The sequence below is a fragment of the Pteropus alecto genome, unplaced genomic scaffold (assembly GCF_000325575.1).
Source record: "Pteropus alecto unplaced genomic scaffold, ASM32557v1 scaffold71, whole genome shotgun sequence".
NCBI classification, from domain to species: domain Eukaryota; kingdom Metazoa; phylum Chordata; class Mammalia; order Chiroptera; family Pteropodidae; genus Pteropus; species Pteropus alecto.
Window position 1 is genome coordinate 7,350,368 of NW_006433024.1, and position 19,895 is coordinate 7,370,262.

Genomic DNA, 19,895 nt, shown 5'->3' on the forward strand with positions numbered 1-19,895 from the left:
GTTTTGGTATATTGTCTCTAAAAAGCAACTCAGTATCTTATTAAGTAGAATAGAACCATTTTGATCTGATTCTGCGGTTACAATTCAATGACTTGAAGCAAGAGATCCTGGTAGGCCAGGTTGCCCTTTATCTGTCAATAAACAAGGCTAGTAAGGCTTGTTTCTCAGGCCTTTCCCACTAAGAGAGTTTTTGAGCTGCCATGGAAGCAGAAATAAGCTGTGATGTTATGATTTATAATAAGAGATATATATTTGTGGCCCAGAGCTCCTGGACTTTCCTAAGTGCTAAGACAAAGGTATCTTTTGTTACGTTAATGAGGTGATATTGAGACTGCACCTAAGGATGGGAGCTGGTTGCCAAAAGAAGGAACCTTGTATTAACAGGTTACAGTTTTCAGTTCTACCTCTCTGACTTTTGGGGAGGAAGGTGGGACTGGCGATTGGGTTCAATCACCAATTGTCACCAATTTAATCAACTTTGCTTATATAATGAAGCCTCCATCATAACCCAAAAGGACTGGGTTCGGAAGCTTCGGGGTTGGTGAACCTATAGAAATTTGGGGAGAGTGGTATACCCAGAGACACCATGCACTCTCTGGGCCCTATCTTTATATCTTGCCCTATGTATCTCTTCCATCTGGCTCTTCCTATGTTATATCCTTTTATGATAAGCCAGTGATCTAGTAAGCAAAATGTTTCTCTGACAAATTAACCAAAGGCAAGGATGAGAATTTTGGAACCTTCAACCTGTAGCTGGTCAGTCAGAAGTGCAGGTGACAACCTGGACTTGCAACTGGCCTCTGAAGTGAGGGGGTGGGGGAGTATTGTGAAATCGAGCCCTTAACCTGTGAAATATGAGGCTATCTCCAGTCAGGTAGTGTCAGAAGTCAGATGAGCTGTAAGACACCCAGCTGTTGTCTGAGAACTGCTTCTTGGTGTTAGGACTTCATCCCCTGACATTGTAATTGGGTGCAGAATTCTTACGAGCATCAAAGATCTTTCAAGTGTGGCCTGACTTTATTGTCAGACATCTTTTTCTGTCTTCTGAGTCAGGTACCAGGAAATAGATTAATACTCTCTTTTCTTGATACACCCACCTTGCTGTGAGACCACATGGGCTGTATGGGAATTTACAAAAGACATTGAGAACAAAACATTCTTAAATGAGTTACTGAAAGAAATTTGTTCTGTGTGTTTAAATGCTGAGCTCAAATAATACTTGTGTATTTATAAAAACCCTTTATTATTGGAAGAAAATTTTCTAAAATGTAAACAGAAGCTGTCTTCGAGTTGTGGAATTATAGATGACTTATCCTTAGAATTTTTTTCTTTACTTTTATTACTATTTTTTATTAAGTTTATACTATTTTTATAACCTAAAATGGTATAAAATTAAAATCCTACTTATTTTTATGGGCAGTTTAATATCTTCCTATTTGTGTGTATAAAATTAAAATCCTACTTATTTTTATGGGCACTTTAATATCTTCCTATTCGTGTGTATGTGTACGTGTTAACGTGGCTGCATCTCTGAATTATTATATCACAACTGCCTCTTTGCTATATTATACTTTTCTTTGTCCCTCAAAATTATTTTTAAGCTAGAATCAATGAAAAAGAAAATTACATTCTGTTGTGGTTTGCTTTTCTTACACCCATCCTTCACTTTAATTTACTCTGACGAAATGAACTCAGTAGGCATCGTTAGACAATGTAGCATTCAAGAGACAATATACTTCTTCATTGGTGTATTGCTTAGTATACCTGCCTCCCAAGAGATCCCCATCAGGGCAGACAAATTCAGAAGATTCAACTTTACCAAACACCAAACACATACAATGAGTTATCTCTGACTGCAAAATTGTTCACAGTTCCCCAAGAGGTCAAGAGTGCAGGTCCTGACAATGATGTCTAGATTTTGCTTAGAAGCACTTAGAGCAAGAAGGGTCTCGATTAACTGAAGATTAAACAACTTCTTATGAACTTGTATGTCTGCTCCAGGTTTGACTTAACCTGTACGATGACACTCAGAGGCAGATGACATTATCCTCATTTTGTAGATGAAAACATGATCAAAGAGTAAAGCAGCTTTCCTGACTTTACATGTAAATATATGAATATTCATCAAGTGACAGATTTGGGATTTAAGGCTAGGTCCTATGACTCTAAATTTCCATGCCATGACTTTACAGAAAAAGGGCAGAGTATATAGAAGTAGAGCTGTTCTATATAAACAAGTGGCAGGGGGCCAAGGAGGAGTAAAATGAGAGAATGCAAAACAGTGGAGAAAGTACGCATTCAGATTTTCACCTATATTGACTCCAAAGAGCTCCTCCATCCTTTCCCTCCTTGTATGGCCCACATTATTTCCCTAAATTCAATCTCTTCTCCAGGTTGGGCTCAAGAAAAAGTCCCAAATAAAGAGTAACTAAATCTCATAAAGTTTAGGAGATTTCTGAATTTTCAGTCACCTTATTTTAAATGAACAAATTCTCTAGAAACTGTCTCAATTTTTGAGCAAAGGAAGATATTAGTGATGGCAGGGCTGATTCTGTGATAGACTGAATAGGCAAGCATTCAACTTCAAAATGACTTAAAAGGATATTTTGCTTCAAAATATTTGTAATCAGAATGTAGCAGGATTTAAAATCAGACAGATGAAGGGTTTAAAATCTAGCCCTTACCAGATAAGTAAAATTGAACAAGTCACTTCACCTCTCTAGACACAGGAATAAATGACTAAAGTATATGCTTACTCAAGGGCACACTGGGAAGTAATGAAAGAACTGGGCTTGGAGCCCAGGTCCATTGATTCCTAGCCAACCATGTTAACCAAGAAATAACCCACAGTGGGCCCCAAGTAATTGATTGACGCTTTTTAATTTGCCTTCCTGCAGCCTGGAGCCTGGACTCTTTTTGATGACTTGATAATCACAGCATATTTCTGATTCAAATGATAAACTTTGAGAGTCTTGGAATAGCCAATTCTGGCTGCCAGCTCCCACCATCATGGAACGCAGACTAGAAAGAAAAGGAGAAAGATTTATTTTTTGATAACCCACCAGACATCAAACACTGTAGTGTTAGCACATTATCTCACATGTTGATTCATGTCATGATCATGGTTATTCTCAACAACAAAATGGAGAAATCGAGGCCCAGAGAAGTAAAATAACTTTCTAAATATCACAGTGCTAAGAAGTAACTACAACATGATTGAAGGTCCATGCTGTTTCTCTGTCCCCCATGTTTTTCTCCATGGAACACTGAGAAATGGGTTTGTTAGAGATGTAAGAGGTTTCTATTAACCCACACAATTGCTAGTCCACCCTAAACATGTCCTTAAGATCCCAGAAAAAGGGGAGAATGGAGAAGCCTATTCTGCACAGTGGTCCACGCTATTCTTGTTTTTCTCTGTGCTTTCCCCCAGGTGGAGGTAAAAGCAGATTCCTTTCCTGTCGCCTCAGAGGCCCCGATAAAAGACGAAAAACTAGGAGAGTAACGGCTCTGCTCTCTGGAGTCTTCACGAGGGCCGGAGTTGCCTCCTTGAACACCCCTTCTCTGTCAGTCCTGTTCGTGTCCCATCCAGGTTGACCAGGAATCTGCAAAGTGTGGGTTAAGGAACAGTGGTGTGGTTTTCCGTTCCTCGTCTTTTACAAAGAAATGCAGTTGGTTCTGGTTCAGCTACCTCACAAATCAAAACCTTCCACAAAACAGCATTAGGAAGAAAAACCAAGTCAATCCTGCAGAGGGCATGGACAGCAGAAATCCTACATCTGTGACAAATAGGTTTATGTGATTTTCTGAGGCCCTGAAAAAAAAAAGACAAGACACCGCCTGCCTTAGAGAACAAATGTGGTCCACAAGGTGGCAGCACACTCTACATCTGGCTTCCTAGGCTGCTGCTTTGGAGAGCTTGCCCCTCTCCATGGGAAGGAAAAAGGAGGAAAGGCAGGGCAGAAAGGAGAATGGAGGGAAATGAATATTTCTTGAGGTTCTCCCGTGTGCCAGATCCTGATGTACACGTTTTAAAATACATTAATTCATTTAATTCCCACAGCTTCTTGAGGTAGATACCCCTGTTTTAAAGTTATTCATATTCATATTTAATATTAAGGATATTCATATTGATATTAAATATTGAGGATATGAATATTGAATATTTACTCCATGCCAACCACTCTTCTGTATATTCACTACCTTATCTAACTTCCTCAATACCCAACAAAATGGGTACTCTTATTAACCTTCTTTAAAGACGAGCAAATCGAGGTTTAAAGAGGATCAGTGATTAAAATCACACACTCATTAAGCCAGGGCATTGGAATTTGAAATCTGGGGAGATAATATCAGAGTCCGTGAATGACTGTATACACTCCCCGAATATAAGAAAGATTAAATAGCTTCAAATGTAAAAAATGACAAAGGTGGAACTAAAGCCTATGCTTCTAATCATACTTTTTTTTAGTATAAAAAGAATATTGTTTTTCACGAAGAAATTTTACATACAGGATATTGACCAAAGGAATGCAATTATCATCTATAATCACACAATCCAGAGATAACTACTATTAACTTCTATAATCACACAATTATCACCTATAATCACACAATCCAGAGATAACTACTATTAACTTCTACTTCTCTCTGTGCGTATGTGTTATTAATGGATCCAATCATATTGTCCATATAGTTTTTGAATAGCATTTATTTCACTTAATATTCAAGAATTTTCCCAGGCCATTAACTATATTAAAAATATAATAGTCTATAAAATGCATGACACTAATTAATTATATACACGTTTTAGAATCTGGATCGATTCCAATTTTTCACTACTCTAAACTTTGTTATAATGTATAGCCTTGACTATAAATCTGAGCACATATCTCTACTTCTCTCTGCAGGTAAGTTTCCTATCAACAGAATTGCTGGATCAAAGGATCTGATGCATTTAAGTTAATGCCTGCTATCAAATTTATTGCCAGAAATATTGTATCAGTTTTCATTTCCTCTAGCACTGTATGAGATCTTCTGATTCATTTACTCCTTTGTTTTTGAGCCTGTTCTACTGCCTCTTATGGATTATTTGGCCCATAATTACATCCCTTCCTTCTAGAACTGTCAGCCTCTCCATCATCCTAGGCTCTTTTTCTCTGCTTTTAAATATGCATCCCACTTATCCTCTATCTTGACTCAAAAGCAAAAATTCCTTATTTGACTCTGGTACTCCTTAAGCCATAATCTATTTTCCTCTGCCAGTTCATTATCAGTTTTCTGAAACACATTGGTTCCTTTGGCACGCTGCCATGTGTCACCACTCTGTCAGTTCCCTCCAATTAGGGTTCTACCTTCTTCAGTCTAATGAGGTAGTCCTCATAAAGAGAGCTGATGATCTCTTACCTTTCCTGGTCTTTGTTATTACTGCTTCTCTGTATCATCAAACTTTGTCACCAGATTTCACTCACTAAAACTTTTATTCTTTAGTCTATATAACATTGTACTTTTCTGGGTTATTGACTAACTTTTCTCTCTTTTACTGGAACCTGTTCCTTCCCCTTGGAAATCCTCAAACTGTTATCAGAGTCTACTTTTTCTAGGCATAGCTGAATGCGTAGCTTGACTATTTTGATGGCAACACAAACTTAAAATATACTAGTATTTTAATCTCTCAAATAAGCATAAGATCTGTCCAAGTAGATGGAAGAGGCAGAGTACAGAGAGAGTTTTTAAGGCAGAATAGTAGAGCAAAGATAGAGACAGAGAGGTGGATGCTACTTGCAAGAATGATAAAAGTAGCACTTCTGCTAGCATGCCAGGGCATTTGACAGGTTTTGCTCAAAATAAAAGAGAGAGAAAGCAAGGAAAGGTATTTAAATATCAAACTAATTTGGGAAACATGGCACAAAAGCAAAGGACTAAATGAATCTGTGCTTGAAGACATGAAAACTGATATAATGATACAATATTTCTGGTAATAAATTTGGTAGCAGGTATTGAATTAAATGTGGTCAGATCCTTTATCCAACAATTCCGTTTATAGAAAACAAAATATAAAGACCTGTTTAATCCAAGCTTTCTAATTCTCATTTGACTATTGGACCTTTAGTGGTAGATGACCTAGTAGGATACAGTGTAGGAAATTCCAGACTGAGAAAATGAGGTTCCCCATGATGAGCTCAAGAAAAGCCAGATCATGGCAGGTCTTAGCTGCCCAGGAGCAGTAAAGGGATATTTCTGATGTTTTGTTCAGCTTTGCAGACTGATTAGGGGTATTTAAAAACGGAGTACTCTGGCGGAAATATGCTTTTTAGATAGATACTTTGAAGTATTATGTTATCAAGGGCCTAAAGCAAGGTGATGGATGGAGAGGATTTTGAAATTGATAGGTCTTCACTGAGGAAAGATGTGCTGCTCAATTCTCATTATGATGCTGGGGGTGGAGAGAAAGACACCCAAAAAGGAAGATGGAAAGAGCAAAACTTCGTAATTGATTAATAGAGAGAGTGAAGTAGAGAAAAGAATCAAATGGCACTCATGTTTATTAATTCACTTATTTATACCTACAACAAATATCTGCAGTGCTAGTAGTTGCAATTATAAGTATCAGCTAAGTTGTTTAAAGCTCTTGCTCTCAAATAACTCAGTCTGGTGGTACAAGAAAAATGCTCAGAACACTACCGGTATATATCAATAGCTACATCTATATCTACATCTATGCCTATACCTATACCTGTATCTATGTCTATATCTATATCTACATCTATCTATATATCTGTATCTATATCTATATTTATATCTATATCTATAGCCACAGAGATAAAAAGAATTTTTAAGTAAAAAAATTAAATACATAAAATGCATGCATAAGTAATTATTTATTAAACATAAAATAAATATTGAATATAAAATACATAGAAGTAATTATACATAAAAATGCATATGAAATATATTTTATGTATATAAACATACATAAATAATTTTTATTGGATGTATATGTAAATAAAATATTCAAAAATACATAGTTATTACATGAACTATGTACTTAACACAGAATGCATGTGAATAAATATACTTAAAAATACATACATAATGTATTTTATATACCTAAAACACATACATAAATAATGTTATATTATATGTGTACATATATATAAAATGTTCACTTTCTATAAGGGAAGCTCTCTCTTTTTCTCTCTCTGTCTCTGTCTATATATATAATGGTATCCTCAAATTCTATAAGGAAATAAGATAAATCCTGTAATATAGAAAATAACTGATATCACACCTCCCAGAACTCCTGACCTGATATTGATGCAGCATTAGAAATTCTGCTTCCAAAGCAATCAACCTATTACGCACTATTTCACTGCACTGTTCTTTTTTAATTTTTATAATAATGATAACAACAAATTCATCAACACCTGGTGATCAGAGCATTCTACCACCAGAGAAAATCCATTGTGAAAGATAACCAAATTTTCTGATCTGAAATGACACTAAAAAATAAAAAGGAACACAGAAAAAAATAGACAATTTTGTATCTAAAGAGAGAATTCACTCTCTTTGCTGCAATTTTAGAGAATGGGATATAACAATCTCTTTTGGTTTAATGTCTGTGCATGTCTCAATATTTTTGTAGAAAATGGTAATATAATTTCTAGTCTCAGAATTGAGCCGACATAGCTAGCAATTTTTAGTGGCCCCTAAAGAGGAGATAAGGTTAATATGAATTACAGCTTTGAAATGATCTGTATATGCACCAGCATTATTCATTGAAATAAAAGCCAGAATGTTATCACAGAATCAGAATGAGACAGAAATGGACAAAACACTTGATCTCACAATATTTTGCTGTTTCTGGATAAATAACAAATCAAATTGCCAAGCACTTACTTAGCTGCCCAGTTGAGGGAAGCTCCATGCTAAGCGTGAGAAGACAGTGACAAAAGAACACATGTGCTGGAGTCAAATGGTTATGGAGTCCGTCACTGACTAGCTGTGTGATCTTGGGCAAATCATTTGACCTCTCTGAACCATGATTTCCATTTTAGAAAAATGGGGAAAGTAATTCTAAAGCATCTTATATGATTGCTATGAAGTTTCAAAGACATAAAAATCAATGCCTGTCATAGAGATAGGACTTAATAGTTATTATCTCACCTCGGCCAACATCATTATTTTATTGTGAGGTCAAATTGGACCCAGGTTCTTTGAGACCAGGATGTGGTCCCTATTCTTGAAAAAGTTGTACTCTAGCTAGAGAATTCAAATGCAAAGAAAAATAGACTAAGCGATTTTTTATAAGGCCCATTCAAGAAAAAGTAGTGAGCCTTTTCTCGATGAGTTTCACTGCTGAGTGTAACCAGTAAATATTCCAGAACTGAGATAGTCACCCGTGATAAACATTGATCCAGGCATGAAATGATTTTAAGATTCAAGAAGGTGTGGAGGGTCAGGAGGAAGCCTTCCAGGTGGGCAGAGGCTTTCAGTAAATATGATGGCAGAAAAACATATTTCAGAGTATTTAGGGAGAGTAGGCTCCTTTCTCGGAAAATTGATACTTGGCTATATTTCATCTTTTACAGCTAAAACTATCTTAGGCCTAATTGAAAGGAAAGTTCAGTAATTCGAGAGAGAGAGAGAGAGCGAGAAACATCTCGATTAAAAACTAGGAGTCCAGGGAGATGAAGATACTACATTGACAGTCAAAATATATCTTTCTTTCATTTGCTATTAAATTATTGATAGGCTTCTCAATAACTATATGACCTTGGGGAAATCATGTCAGTTCTCTGAGCCTGAGCAACTTCACCTACAAAACCTCATCTAAATTGGATGCTTTCTTATGTACTTCTAGTTCTAAAATACTATAAATTTGTTCATTTCTAAACACAAAGAACTTTACAATTTTTTTTTTTTAAAAGAACCCCTAATTTAGGGAGACACATTTTCTAAATCTATCTAAACCTATTGAATCTATTTAAGAAGGAAAACAGATGATAAATGTATCCTAAAATGCCATGATTTCTCATCTAACTGTATACCTTGAATTTCCATGAAATTTCCTAAGGATAGTCAATCTGAAAAGCTTTCTATACCTTAGCCTGAAAAATGACACACCAGCAACATGCTGGGCCTCCTAATTATCAGGAATGCAGGGCCCATTAAACTGTGAGAATGCATATGCACACCTAATTATGTTTATGCCTACTTATAAATCAGCAAAGTGAAAGCATATGCATGCTGAAAATTACCCATCATTAACTTTCCTAATTGCACTCAAATAAAGAGGGAAATAATTCACTTCAGAATATGTTTTCATCCTTTGGGCAAAGCCTACACTCATCTTGTTTAGGTTTTGAAAAATTGTCTTCTTGCTCATAAATGGAAATCAATTCTTTGGGTGCCAAAACACAACATAGTTCTTCCCTGGGTGTTGAACCAGAGAAAATGAAAAGATTTAGAATTGAATGTCAGAAGACTAGAGCATGGATCTAAGAAGCAAACAGCACAGAGAGGAGATACTAGGAAAATGAAAACAATTCCATCATTCTGAAGAATGCATTGTAGATGGTGACAGGCCAACCACAGTTACAATAGAATGCAACAATGAGGGACAGATCCTCGGGGAAAAGGAAACATTAAATCTAGATGTTAGACAGAAGACTCAATTTCATGACACTAATTGAGATCAATTGGAGGACTGTTTGCACTCCTCATTCACAATCTCCCTTGTAGTTTCTCTGAACAATTACTGTTCTATTACTGGCAGGATTAAGATAAGACAGACAGGAGTCATGCATGCCTGATAGGGTTTCCATATATGGTTTATTGCTGTCCTTAGAGACAGGAAGCAGAAAGGTGGGAAGATGAAAAACAAGGCTTCTGATGTTCATAACAATGGGAAACCCTTTGGGTACTAATTCAGTGGTGCAGAGTCCTGAATAAGAAATCTAAGGATCTGCCTCCTAGTAATTCTCTTCTAGGCATTTACATATATTATTTCATTTAGTCTTGACAATAGCACTGCAGACTTCTGTTATTGTTCCTATCATACAAATGGAGAAGATGAGGATAAGGACATCAACTAAGATGACCCAGTGACTAATCGATGGGGTGAAGATTTAAACTCTAACTCCTGACTCACAAGCCCTTGTTTCAAGCTATACTGTTGCCCAACACAAAGGAGCACAGATTTCCGGATTCAATCTTCATTTTGCCAAAGATTCAGAAGGACTTTTATTTTCCCTTCACACTACTATTTTTTTAAAAAATAAAACAACTGAATTAATGACTGTAATATGCAACATGTACCAGATGACTTTACTGACTTCTGTTGATCTGTGCTTGGGCGATGTTTTCACTTGAGTCCACACACCATCTTTGAAAATCCTCCTCTATTTTACCGTATTCCAAATTATAAGCCTAGCCTTCCTGAAGGAAGAAGCTAGAAAAATCTGAGCTAGACTCTACCAGTAAGATTCATTTGTGCAAGATTTTGACTGAGAACTGAATAACTCAAGGAAGCCATGTGTCTGGGATATTGAAATCAAAGAAAGTAGAATGCTGGAAGAGTCGAATTTTTCATAGATGGCCATGGCAGTACTTCTGGTTTCTAATCTTGAACATATCAGATGTTGTGCTATGGTATCTAAAGTGGACTTGGGCATTGATTGTGGCTCTAGTGCTCAGTGTCTTGTTCTCTTACCTCTTGGATAGTCTGTAAATTATCTAATACTCTAATAAATCCCTTTTTACTTTTACTAGGCAGAGTGGATACAATTGTTTGCAACTAACTCTAATTTTGACACCAACTGAAGTAAGTACAAACTCTTCGCTGGCATTCACAGTATTTCCCACAAAAAGGCTCCAGTAACATCCCCTATTATTCACTTTTTCATACCAATATTCTAGTCAGTGTTACCTCTACTTGGAAGTGATCTTATTAAATTAGACATTGCACTAGGCTTAATACACCTGAACATATAGAAAATCTAAGGGTAACACTTATTTTCCAATATTCTTCCTCTCTGTAAATTTTCCCATTTTTTAGACAATATATGTAACTCATCCCATTGCCCAAACCAAAACTCTGTCATCCCTGATTCTATACCTTTAGTCCTTAAATCCAATCCTTTTAATTGCATCTCCTTTATATTTTTCATATCCTTCCTGTGTTCCTCTATTCAAGCCCTCTAGCAGCAGCCTCCTGCTGATTTTCTTACTTCCAATTTCTCTGCTGGTTTTCCGTTCCCCATAAGTACAGTAGAGTGACTTTTCCAGAGCAAAAATATGATCATGTCTCTCCCAGCCTAAAACTCTTCCAAACACCCACAGAATGAAATCCAAACTCACCGACATTGTATGCAGGACCTCCATGATCCACAGAATAAATCACCCACAGAATAAAATCTAAACTCACGGTCAATGCGTACACCCCCATTGCCTAGAAGAAGAGACAGATCCGATGCCTGCCTTGTTGTCTGGCTTTGGTCAGTGACTGATGCTTGATGGTTTGTATAAATTTTCCCAGCTTACTTCCATGACATAGTTGGATCTTATGAATTCCTCTAAGAATTCTTTATCGAATTCACCTGTATCTAGCAGTGAATGAGGCACATAATATTTTAATGATGATGATTAATAGTAATGATGATAATTAATAGCAATGATAATTATTAGCTACTATTATGGGAGGCTACTATATGACACTGAGTCATTTACCATCCACCACAACACTGTGATAATAATCATTAATAATAATCATTATCAATTTGTAGGTGAGAAAAATGGAGAATAGAAGAATTAAGAAAATTGCCTAGTGTCATAAAGCCTAGATATAGCAGAGCCTGCAATTGAACCTTATTCTCTTTGATTCTCTGACTTTGTCCACTGGTACCCCTGCCCTCAGGTCTTCAGGTCCACATTCCAGATGACTGGGACCCAAGAACTTCCTGCCCAAATGCCCTGGGGCCTTTACATCTTCTCAAGGTCCTTTCTTCCAAGAATGGACCACACCACTGGGGTGGCTGTTTGTGGTGGAGTATGAATAAGGCTTTGACGTGAGGGCTGGGGTGTCCACACACATGCAGACAACGTGCCTCACACAGTGCAGTGGAGTTGGTGTAGGAAGGTCAAGTGTTATGCAGATGAACAACAGAGCAATTTGAGAATTCTAGGTTTGAACCTGTTTTGATGTTGCTACAAGGCTGTATTTGTCAAAGTAGGAGGTACAAGATGTATTATTTTCCAGTTTCTAGTTTATGACTTTTAAATATTTAGATATGTGGTATTTTGGCCTCTTTTTGTCTTCATGCCCTTGACCTTGTAAAATGTTAGGAGTGGGGCTTCCTAAAATCCAGGTTAACAGGCCGACGATGTATTCCACATCAGGTCATTCATAACGGCATTTTTACAGCAGCCTTCTCTCTCAGTGTCAGAGGAAGTCAAAAGAGACTGACGGGTTAAGTCTGTCAAATCCTTTGGAATCTTATTTGTGTCCACCACGTACACTTTCAATCTGTATCTCATGTCCCTCCAGATGTCTCACCAGTTGTATTTAGGAAGGACATCAACTCCAGAGTCACATGCCTCTCTCAGTCACAGTCTGTATCCATATAAAATTCCTAAATCTTTTTGAGCCTCACTGTTTAACACTGAGAAAACTTCCACCCTTTGTGTAGCAGTTCCCCCTGAGTGCAACTCTTGTGGCCCTCGCAAGCTTAGCCATGGTACATCGTTATGAATGTAATCTTTGAAGTAATTAGCATGCTCAAGCACAAAAGAAACAAGTTTTTTTCCCCCTGTTCAATACAGTACCCAGCTAACAAAAATTTTCTAAAACTGTTCAATAAGAGAAAGTGGAGATAGTTATTTGTATTATGATTGCCATATTACCAGTGAGCATTGTTGAAAGTTGGTTTAAAGAATTATTTCTCAGCTGATGAAATGACAGTAAGCAATTATTATTATCTTTTATCTTATAATATTATCATAACATATTTCATATACATTACACGATTTTATGCTTTAATTTATCTCTCTTAAAAAGAGCTTCATAGTGATTTTCTGTGGCTTAAAAATATAGTCCAAAAAAAAAAAAAAAAGCTGTATAACCAAAGCATTTAAATTCTTTGGACCAGAGATTCATTTGAGAACCCATTAAAAGCTACGAATTCTCTTCTCTGGAAGAAACAGATACACATATATGCAACTGTTTGCTATAATTTTCCAGGGCAGATGTAACCACAAAAGTCTGAAAGAGTACTCCATAAATTACTTAGAACTCCTGAATAAGGATCTTGCCTTTCCATGTGTCTGGAAGCTTTCTTCAACATTTTGATGAGAAGATTATAAGAGAGGGAGTATTTGGAGAATAAAAAGTGAAATCCTCTAAATTGAGAATTTAGACATACGGGAAATAATAATAGAAGAGGGAATGGAAACATGAAGAGATGAAAATGTAGAGATCGAATTTGTGGAAATGGCCAAAAAAAATTTATCTCTTGAATCTCATATTAAAATTATTTACTGTGTATCGTGGTCGTGTAAGCTCCTAGTTTGTACCTTCAAATCTGCAGTAAAAGTTTCCTGTACATGCCTGCCTCATGTAAGATGAATCTGTGGGAAAGCGCTTAAGGAATAGAGAGCTGTTTTCAACATTTGAGTCAATGACAAAGCAGAAACAGAGGAACAGATGCAAGATGCAGAAGCCAGAAATCAGAGCCAGAACAGATGAGAAATATAATTTTTCAGAATGTGAAAAAATTTTGGAGTGTTTGAATTTCCATAGAATGTAGGACTGTCCTTGGAGCCCATCCTATCCTTACTTTAAATGGGTAGGCAACCTCGGCTGGTATCTCAGTTACTCTAACATTTCACTAGCTTTTGAAAATTTGCAAAAGGCAAGCACATTAATTATCTCATTTTATCCACTTTAAAAGCCCGTGAAGTGGGTCGTGGTTGCCCTTTTATGAGGAAATTGAGGACCAGAGTATAAAATAACAGAGATCATAGAATTAGAAAGACTTGGCCCACAGAGCTGTGTCTAAGGGTTCTAACTTCTGTTCCTAACAAATCTCACACTCTGGGCCTCATTACTTATTTGAAAGCAAAAGTTAAATAATGGACAGCTGGTTCTTGGTCTTTATTACTCCTCTTCCACTTGTGCCTGTACCCCACGGCTGCATACAGTTAGAGCATCAGTACACGACTAAACACTCTGCTTCCAGGGGCCACTCTCATCAGTTGAGAATTGGCAGTTAAAGTGAAACCTATTCAGCATTGCTGTCTGACATGACTAGGAGTCAGACTTCTCCTGGAGGTCACTGAACCTGGACACAGGAATCAAAATTAAGGTTTTGTAAAAATGATTTGGCCATCGGCAGTTTCCAATTCCAGCTCTTGCTTTCACACGTGTGTCCCACTCCTGGACTTTGAGTGTGAGCTTCCCACAAGACATTGCAACGCAGATCCACTTGTGACCTGACTTGTCCCAAAGCCAGGCAGAGAAGCACATGTGTGTGAGTCCAGGTATAACAATCACCCGTTGATGTTATATGAAACTATCCTTACAGGATTGTTTTCTGATACTCATGTTAGATTAGAAGAAAATTTCTTGTTGTTTAGCACCAGGCTCTTGCTTATTTGAGAGAGGGGCCTGCTGCCCTTTGCCATCACAGTTAAAGTAGGTCATCATCAGAGAGGCTCTCCCAGCCTCCCTTTTCTAATATTCGCTAACCTTTTCCCCACCCCATTTTCCTCCTTCACAGCTCCCAAGTCATTCATCTCTCCTTGCACTTATCATGACTGGAAATTAGTTAATTATTGTTTAGTTATAATCACCACCACTCTGGTGTACCCTTCACAAGACAATTATCATGTCTACTTTGGGTACTACTGTATCCTCTGGCAAAAGGCCTTACACATAATAGGTGCTCAACTAATATTTGTGGAATTGAAGAATCTGCGAAACATATACACCAATAAATAAATGGTGGTGTCATCTCTCCTGGAGCCTAAGGATCAGTGTAATTAACCATGCAATCCCTTATCCTTTGTTCTAATAAACAGACACTCACATTCTTCTGCACTGCTCTCCATTCCCACCATCATTTGTTCACCAGTTGTAGTAGCAATGCCCCCAGTCTCTGAGTCTGTGCCTTGGATCACTGCCCTGGACTGGCTTCTTCTGTCTTGCATTTCCTACTCCTCCTAGACATTGACTTTAAGAACCTGAGTGCAGCCACTCTGCTTGGGCTTTGATTGCTACTGTTTGTTCTCCTGATCCCATGATGTTCTGCCTAAAATGATGCTCATTCTCCCTTTTCGGTGATAGTAAAAGTGAGGTAGTGATTCACAAACACTAATAAATGCCCTAGCTTTTTGTATATCATAGCTACTCAGGGCCAGACCCTGCTACTCAGGGCCAGACCCTAAAGAATCAGAGTCTCCAGGCCTACGTATAAGGAACAGGTACTTTCTAACAAGCTCCTACAGTGATCATGATGACCAACGTTTAGGAACTGCTCGAGTAGAGAAGAGCCTACCAGTTTGGAATCACATATGAGTTTGCATTTTTGCTCACAGATGGATTAGCTTGATGCTAGTTAATTAAAATGAGCATTTCCTGCTATAGAAGATGGTAGGGAGATTGGCCTTGACCCTCCCCCAGTCTATTCAAATGCAGACCTACTTTTCATACTGACTGAAAATTCTGTAAGGACCCAGGTTCAACCTTTTTAGCTTAAATAGCTTTCCTAAATTCTAAATTATAAGGTAAATCCATTTTCTAGAAAATGAATTCAAATCAGAATATACCAAATTATAATTATACTTAAACATAAAAGTAGTGCAGAATATACGATAACCCAAGCCAGTTATAATAAATAGATGAAAAAAACTATTGTTTAGATACTGTTCTACTCCTTCCTAAGTCCCTTGCCTTGCTACCACCAGACGCAGAACTGCTGTCACTGGTTCTACCTCCGGTCCTCATCTCCTTTCACACTCTACTGCCTTTAGGCCAGAAGGCATGCTGACCTAACTCCACTGGATTCCTAAGGCCGGTAACTAATGTCCCCATTATTGGATTTATTAGGAATCTCACTCCTGCTCCTGATATGGTCTTCATTACCCTGACCTGGAATTCCAAATTAGTCACTTTTTACAACTGATATTGCATATAATGCATAGGATTTTAAGGGTCATTGCCAGTAGCGGCATAATTCATTTGCATTAAAAGATAAATAGAAATTTGTGGTGTTTTAGTCTGGCTAAAGGTGAATTGTCCAGTTCTAAAGGTAGAACTTAGAGCTGTTTCTTTGCCTAAACAAGCTTAAATACCACTTCCTGCTAACCTTGACCCACTGGGGAGGGTATAAGATCTATTGCCTTCACTGCTAATAGGGTAAGGTCTCCCCTCTCCTTATTTGGATGCGACACAGCTGTGTCTTCATGTGGTAGCAGGCATGTAAGCTGGTACCTATCTCCATCACCTATTGGTCACACTTCTCTCCTCACACAAAACTAAACAATCAACAGTACAGTCTTCTCAAGTCTCCGGCAGTCCATCACTCTTCCTGGTTAGATGCTCCTGTTCATATCTGAGCAATGACTCCCTCCCCTGCCTTCAGGGGCAACTCCATTTTTTGATGTTTTCTTCATGACATCATGGAGAATGGTGAGGGGTGTGTAAAGAAGAATTTAAAGTGATGGGGCACAAAGACCTGGAAGGTAAAAGTGGGAGAGAATGAAAAATAAAATCACCTTTTCTTTTCTCTCTCTCTCTTCCAGAAAGAAGAATGAGAGAGAAATTAATTTCAACATATATTTTCTGACCACACTTAAGCCAAACCTATATTTGTAGTTCTGTCCAGTGTTTCACTAAGGCGAAAGAAATATTGAAATTACTAAAGATCCAGCTAACGCCAACCACTATGCTTATGTCATTAAATAAAATAATTTTCACTAGATCATCAGTTTCCAAAATATTGTTGGAGAAAATATGAATAGGCTTGTCTCGTCCTCCCAAATTGTTTGTTTTTAGTGTTTAAATAAGTCTAGGAAACTGTCTGCTGTTCTCCCCTCTTAGAGAGCCACATTCATATATTAAAGACTACCCTAAAATCTGATAGAAAGAATACTATTAAACATTGCTTAACTCATTGTTTTCCCATTTCATTTACATCCCTCCCCTCTCAAAAAGCCCCTGTACATTATTTGTTTTAGAGATTACGTTAATATTTCTAATATATTGATTTGGAAAAGACTCTAGAGCTGCCTTTGTCCCATCCCCCACCATTTGTAAATGTGTATGTGGGGCTTGATAACCCCTCTTCCAAGATGTTATAGAGACACTGGCAGAACTAAATTTCTCAGCTCCAACTTCTCTCATGTTGATTCCCAGGAAAGACACTGCGATTTGGTAGTAAAAATAGCTCTGGAGATTGTAAATGGCAAAAGCAGGGGGAAAGGGAGGCAGAAAATGATAAGAGATGGAGCTAAATATTTATATATACAAAAAATGAAAACATGAAAAACGTTCCTTCTGAAATACATAATTAAGCTCAAGACAGAGTAGGCAGATGGAGTCAGTAATTACAGGTTCCTAATGTATCTAAAATTCCCAGAGAATGAAAGCGCTGGTACTAATTTTGTAGCTTCACAATTTATATAGCTCGTTGCTCTACCAAACAGACTCTGCTCCATTAACACTTGATGTTCCAGTTAGATAGCTTGAATTTTAAAAATAAACCTAGCAGAGCAAAGTGGCACAATTTCTGACCTAACTAGACTATTTTTGTAAAAATGCAATGTAAACTAAGGTTATTATGCAACTATTACATTTGTTATAGATACTATCATCCTCATTATTATTACAGGCAGTTGTGGTGTCACAGAAAACACCTGGCTCTGGAACCTCATTTAATTTCAACAGATATTGATTGAATGCCTGCTACTGGCTAGACACACTTCCGAGCCGTTGGGACACATCGGTGAACAAAAAAGACTTTGATTCCTGTCCTTGTGGAGCTCCTATTCTGACAGAAATTAAGGAGCAGGGAGACAAAAATAAATAATAAACAAAACGAATAAGTAAATTATATTGTATATTAGTAGGTGATAAGGGCGACTATAAAGGAGATTGTATTGGGTAAACAGGTTTATCAATAGAATAGTTGAAGCAACATTCATAGAGAACATGATGCAGGAGCAAGACTGAAGGAGCCGGCCATGTGGGTGTCCGTGGGAAGGGGAGCGGGGCAGCCAGGGCGAAAGCTGTAAGGCAGGAGAATGTTGTCAGCCCTGTTAGGGAATAGTAGGAGATGGGCACGGCTGGAACGGGCTGACAGACCTTGAGACAAAAGGTCAGGCGGCTGACAGGGAGATCATATAGAACCATGGTGGCCATCATAAAATTCTTGACTTTCACTCTGAGAGACACTGGGATTTGTTTCAGGAGTGCAGTAAATTGACTTACATTTAAATTTGGGACCCTGATTGCTAAAAGATTTGTTTCAAATTCTCTTCAGGTTATATGGTCTCATTTTTTTTTTTATGTGTATAGTAATAGAAAAAGAATGTGAATTCAACCACGTCGCTTCTAAACACAGGACGGTGGTGGTGTGGTGTATTACTTTTAACAAAAGGAGTTCTTTTTTAGAAAAGCACTATAACATTTTTCATAAAAGTGATGCCAGTTTTGGAAGATGGCCAAGCTGTCTATGCCAGGCCCACCACATTTTCCCCACTATCTTTCATAGATTCATTTTCCCTTCCCAGGGCTTGAATTAAGAGCGTAATCTCAGAGACAGCTTCTCTGATGATGAGAAAAGTTACACAGCAACTCTAGTCCATGACCTCACACTCCTACTCCATTTCCACGTCAGGATTATAATTCTATTTTGTTTTTTAACCCTCATCTTCTAACCCCTTCAGAGTCGAGAATAACCAGAGAAAGCCAAATGTGCTCCCTAACCAATCACATGAGAAGCCTTTTCATCCATTTACCCTGGTTCCAGCTTCCCCATGCCACAACTGCCAATCAGGCACAACTGAAGCCTTCTTTTCTTTTCTTTTCTTTTCTTTTCTTTTCTTTTCTTTTCTTTTAATTCAATTTCCTGAAAAACTATAAGGCTAGTTGATTTATAGCTGACCTATAAAGAAAACAGAACTGATAAGATACTTTTTGTTTTTTTTCTTGACTTGTGTTTCTTCTTCTCAAGAAAATGGAGTGAGATACTTTCTCCAGGGGCAATTCTTTTTTTCTTCTCTTCTCTCCTCTTCTCTCCTCTCCTCTCTTCTTTTTTTTTTTAATCATAAAGCTTTCCCACTTCCCTATCTGCATTGGAGTCTCTGCCAAAGGCAAATGATGATGGCTGACTCCCTTGCTATGGCACACAGTGGAAGGCCTGTTTTCATTTTTTCCGTGTTTATCTCCATAGAAGCATCTCTGTTCCCCACAAACATAGAAGAAAAGATGGAGACAGGCAGGGAAGAGAGAAGTGCCCCGCGGCGGGGGGGAAGGGAGGGTCAAAAACAAAAACACCAGTTTACTCTCTGCGGTTTCTCCCAGTTGTGGATAGAGTGGCGGATCTGGCACGTAGGGCCGGCCAGCCTCTCCTCTTGTCCTTCCTGAAGCTCCTGGTGGATTTTTAAAGCCTAAGCTCCTTGGTTAATTGGTATTCAGTGCTTTTGAAGGCCATGGAGGTGCTGGATCATCACTTTGATTGAACCTGCTGAGAGAACAGTGGGGCACTTTGCACACCTTCATCTTCCACTGTCCCAGGAGCCCTGCGTGAACAGCAGCAGGCACTACTGGTGCAGCTTGCACGCTGCTGCTTGCATCCAGCACCCTTTCTTTCTCCCACATCATCTTATCAGGCTCCATG